A 6000-nucleotide genomic window follows, 5' to 3' on the forward strand; every position below is an offset into this window, starting at 1 on the left:
CTGTTAGTGCTGGGTGATTAAGATTCACCGAGCCTTTTATTTTTGCTCTATCCTTAGGTCTCAGTTACTCGATCAGCCTAATAATTTGGTCAATTGGAAATGGAATGGCTTGTTGGGACTTTTACAATACATTTTAAATAAACACTCGATGCAGAGGACCATATGTATAAAACATTTTCAGCCTAAGAGAGAAGTGTTTAATGTATACAATCAAGTTGAACTATTTCAGTAATTGAACACTGATGTTGAATACAATCCAGAACACTCTATCAACACCTCTGAGAGGGCTGTCATAGAAATAGGTCCAATATGAAATCCTTCTTGAATTATTATACATGTATTATTGTGCATAAAAGCCAGAAATCTGCTAATTGACCACATAGTCAGGAATGCATATCCATTCATTTAAATATAGTATTTATATTTTAAGAATTTGGTAGTCATTTCATCCAAGGTCAACTTAAAGGCACAATTATTAATTGAATTATACATTTGTTTCTTTTCAATTGTTTAACAGCTCTTAAAAAATAAATACAACAAAAAACAGTCCTGCAACTGCCACAAGGGGGCTGGCAAGGAGAACCACTGTTCTATGCAACCAAATAAATAAAGACATAAACAGAATTGGAGCGCAGAGATGAGATTATTGCACCTACACTCGAAATATATAAGGAATTCAATTTGAATGCTTTGTTGCTAAATGCTAAGCTTTAGCTGATTGCCCACAACTGAAACACAAATAGCATGGTTTGGACTAAAATATCCCTTGTATTTATTTGGATCCCAACATGCACTGGATAAGACTTTGAGGGAGTCTAGACAGATCCAGAAAATACCTAGGAATCATTTCTACAATGGAAGTATAAATCAAGTTTATGTTCATTTATCAATAAATATGAGATTCTGGCACTTCATACTTTAAGTATAGCAGTATTATCTGTCCATGCGTGGTTTTGCCGCTGCTCTGTGGTACATGTCATACAGTGTGGCATTGTTTTGTCCATGTATGGGTGGTTATAATTTTTCCCAGAGTGGTGGATACAATTCGGCAGCCATATTCTGATAAAGAATAGGATTCTGATATCTTCAGTAAACCTTAACTAGAAATAAAGGTCTTGAACACTTACTAAAGCACTTTATCTATTTTCTTAACTTAACATTGATTTGATATTTGAATTGACAGAGAACCTCTTTGCTAATGTAGGATGTGTATGTGTATTCTTTTTATATACACTACCTTCAATAAAGATCACATTATTCAGTTCTTTAGCAGATGCCTGCAGCCAACATATATGGATTTACACATAACTCACAATACTTAATGCTTCTATACATTTCAACTGAGGAATTGTAAGGTATAAGAGGAGATCAGAATGCTCTACAGGTGTAACCCTTAACAGATATGACTCAAGGTGGGAGTGAAAGGTGAAAAGACAATGTGTAATCCTAATGCTTTTGCACCGCTCAATCCACCAGTGAACAGGAGCAGTAAAACATCTTAGAGAAGGCATGACTAATTGACCGGTAGAAGAGTATGGCAGGGAAATGGGGAATATAGGAAGACAGGAGATAGGATGAGAAGTTCAATTCATGAAAATGTACTAAAACTTACATAATAACATAATAGTGTTGTCTGAAAACAGTGTTAACCTGTACCTCATCAAATTAATGCAATTTTGCAATAAAAAAGTCTCTGATAAGAACAAACAAACAAGAAAACAGCAATGCATCAAAATTAAAAAAGGGTACAAGGTACATAGGGTGGGGTAGTATTGAAAATTGGTCATCAAATGTAATGGAAGTGATGAGGAAGCAATCTCACAAGTATGATAGCAGGCCAGCTTCTTCAACTGTAATAACGATGCAAATGGACAGGGACTGTGTTTATTTCATAACGGCTCCATGACTCAGGGTTTTTGAGCAAGTTCTGGCACCTACCAAACACTGGCCAACCCAGCTTGACATCCTGGTAGGGGTCATAATAAATTAACCTAATTTGTGTAATGATTATTAATGTGCATGGCCAAAACATGACATTTGCAACTGAACATAAACCAATACAATATTAAAACACATATACACTCTTCCTGGATCAAGTGTGTTAAGCTTGTGTTTGTTGGGGAATGGCAGCCTACCAGCAATACCGTTTTTATTCAAACTGGGTAAGAGGGCTGGTTGTCTACCTTCTCTGGAGAGGAGGATGTGCTTATTCCCTAATAAGGAGACTGGGCACGAAATTGAAAGGGAGCCGTTGCAGTCACACACTTGTTGGGAGAAGACAAGGAGAGAAACAAGAAGCGCTCCCTGCAAACACAGAAACAAAGGAACAAAAACAGCAAGGTCGCCAAAAAGCCAGGTATGGTTTAGATTAGGGTAAGATGTGAATGCTAATCGGTGGATAACCCCGTTAAAAAAATATGGACGGGAACCAACTGACGCACGTAGGCAGTTTACAGGTAGCCAACCATTCTTGATCCTGATTGGCAATTAAAATAATTGTTTGATCACTTAAATATTGGACATATAGAACCATAAACGTCTGGGTTCTGTTGTTGTTCATATGCTGTGGCTGCGATCGTTAAAAGCACAGTCTGTTTTTGGTGTCTGTGTCGGTTATAATGTTAACATTTTATACTGAAAAAAGTTCAGATGTGGTGATATGATATAATTGTAAAACAGTGATCCGGTCAGTGTAATTCAATGGTTTTCAATCCGGTCATGGAGTACCCCCTGCCCTGCTGGTTTTTGTTCCAAACGAGGTCTTAATTACTTTAGTTAACGGTGTATTGTTTTTTTTAGTTCAATTAAGGATCCAATTAAGCAATTAAGACCTCGGTTGGAACAAAAACCAGCAGGGCAGGGGGATCTACAGGTCAGAACTGGTTTGCAAACCACGGGTGTAATTGAATCTGCCCCCTACTGCATTTTACATTTACAAAGCTGTGTAAAGTCAAGGACACAATTCATTTACATGTACACTAATTGAGGATGTCGTTTCTCAGTACAGCTACATGATGGTAATGTAGCGGCAGTACTAGAGCTATGTGAGTGATGAGTGTGTTTGTCTTGGATTACTAATGTCTTGGTGTCCTTGAAAAGGTAAACGCCCCTGATTTACAATTACGTCCACCCTGCAATTGTCTTCCGGATGATAAATATCCCAGCAATGCAATTACACAGACAACATGTTTTATGCAATTGATACACTATGTTTTGATATGCCATTGTGTTTAGCAGTGACCTCTGTATACCGATTCTGTGTAGGGGTAGGAATGACTTGGAGGGCACACAGTAGGGGAGGTTGTCTTGGTGTCTGCAGCTTTCCCCCTTAGTGTGTCAAGTCTGTTCATCTTATCTTGGATCAGTAGTATTAACTTGCATGTAGTATTAGACGGGAGTCAGTGGGGATTATGGGTTGCAGTAGCCGTGGGGGTGGGGTGCGTTTGTTGACCATTAGCAAGCGTGCACTGGCATGAACAGGTGTTTTTAGCTTTTCTCTTCGGTGGCCGTATGCTTGTGAGTGAGTCTGTTGAACAGGGATGTCTACAGACATAGTTGTTCGAGCTTCTTAACTACATTGTGTGATATTCTTCACTCTGCAGAGGAAATAAAGTGTCCTTCTCCAGCCCATAATCCCATGATGAGGTCCAATCTGCTCCCTGCTGTGCCTAAATGATTGTGCCCCCGGTGAAGAGAGAGAGGTGAAACACGCCCTAGCCAGGACAGCGCAGTGTGGGGAGAGAGGAAGTGTGTGGAGATTAATAGACCGTAGGTGAGATTTATTTTCTGTGACGTATTTATACAGTGACCTAACCACATGAAAGAATATCCTGTGAATTTCTTTTTCAACTAAAATCGTATTTCCACATGCAGTGAAAGATACATTAGCATTTGCTACTTGATCCTTCAGCAGCATGTAGCTCCTTAATCCAATAAGGCGTGGATTCAAACCATTGTTGAATTAAAGCCTTGATAAGAGTTTGCAGTCTGACCAACAGGGTGGCCACATTAGGCTGGATAGTTTGATCGAAATTGGCTAAAAAGGTGATCCCATACATGCTCTGCAGGGTTCTGATTTTCTTTGTGGAGGAGATACAATCTCTTTTGCTGCATATATAGAATAAAAGAGAAATCAAAGGAATGGAAATGTTCTACACAGGCAGTTTAAAAGTAACAGATGAGATTATGGGAGGATTTCATTCAATTATTGAAAATCCTTAAAGGTATTAAGTGTTAACTCAAAGGACTCCATCAGACTCAAAAAGACACCAGAACCTAAGAAGATAATAGGAAATGTATTCTTTGGTGGCTAGAGAATCCTTAAATCTTGTTCTCTTTTTTAATTTTATTTCAGATGCCAATAATACATAGGTTTTGTTAGCTCATTGGGCTGTTTCTTTGCACTATAAAAGGTACATTTCATATTTCAAACCATAGCTGTGCTGTCAGAGCAGGTCTTAGTCACGAAAATATATAACCACATTCAACATTTTCAACCAATCATTTGGTTCTTTACTCCTAAAACATTTTAAACACTTGATAAATGCTGTAAAATACTGGTGTGGGAGGCTCAGTAGTCACAGTAGTAACAACATTCAGATGGTTTTATCAGGTCTGCAGATAACCCTCACCATGTAAACTGATTTTAAATATGAACCTGTGTTACATTGCTTCATTTATATGAGTTGCAGTCCTGTTTTCCAGTGAATAGGTAATTTATTTTCCCTGCATTCTGTTCAATATCCTAAGCTGTAATAAAATGCAATCGTCCCTGATACGGGAGAGCTCCCCTTTCTGTGGTCAAGTTTTCTGCTGAAACGGCACAATCTGAATTCTGATAGATTTTGTGGTATAAAGTCAAAGGATGTGCAGTCCAGCGTTCAAAGTACAGGAATTGGACGCGTTCCCCTCCAAGGAGACAAACATGACTCATCTCCATGTTTAGGGAAAGTGTCAGTGCAATAGTCTAAATTGTGGGGGGTGAGCATTAGTGTTTGAGACACTCAGACTTATTTATAAGTATTAGAAAGTAGATTCTGACATTGAATGAAACCGTGTTCGAGTTCCAGTTTGTAATTTGAGATTTGTGGGTAGGGCAGAGCTCATTATTGCCAGAGGGAATGCGCAATGGAAGAAACCGTTGAATTCCTCATTGTATGACTTGGGAAAAGAGGTGGATTGGGGCAGGCTGGTGACGTGGAGGAAATCACTGTTCGTACATGTTTGTGGTCGGTTTATGTATTGTGGGATAAAAATCATATTACAATTGACTTGTGGGGGTGCAACCTTAAATCTTCCAGACCTCCGGCGTATTGAAAGAGGGCTTGCTTTTAATGTGAGCCCTCAGAGAGCTACCTTTTTTGCTGATGGTAAATTGGCGGGTAATTGGGCTGGCGTTGGAGTTTGCAATGACTGCTCACTTCCCTTTGGAGGAGCTCGGTCTGGGTCCCCGCCCTCACCCTGATCCTCGGCTACTCTAAGCTCCTTTAGGTGTGGTTCGTTTACGTTGTTGACTTCTAAACCCTCTTGAACTTGTTTGTGGATTACGGTGTACGTTACAGTGAAATTGTGGACAGCTGTTTACATTGGCTTGAGAGTGGCTTGTTTAGTTTGGCCTGCGATTCAGGTCGAGCGAAATCGTGAATGATTGTGATTGTTGTACAAGGCAGACAGACCACTCTAGAAGGACTTAAGTCAGACTTGGTCGGCTCATCTGGGAAGCTGCAGTTTTGAAATACACTGTTCTTTTACGGTTGATGCCAGTTTATAAAAAAACAAACACTACATGAAAACTATAACGCAGAGAGAATGAATATCGATTGTGATGGGGTTTGTTGTGTGTTTTGGAATTGTCTCAGCTGTTTGGCTTTGTCTTGTGATCCAGGAGATTACTACAAAGTTAAACTAAACTTGTGCTGCATTTTATTTGTAAAGGAAAAGCAGAATACCATATTTTTTTAAAGTGTGTTTTAAAATTGTGTGTTTCAGGCACTTTAAATC

This window comes from Amia ocellicauda, chromosome 15, assembly GCF_036373705.1.
Source record: "Amia ocellicauda isolate fAmiCal2 chromosome 15, fAmiCal2.hap1, whole genome shotgun sequence".
Lineage (NCBI taxonomy): Eukaryota > Metazoa > Chordata > Actinopteri > Amiiformes > Amiidae > Amia > Amia ocellicauda.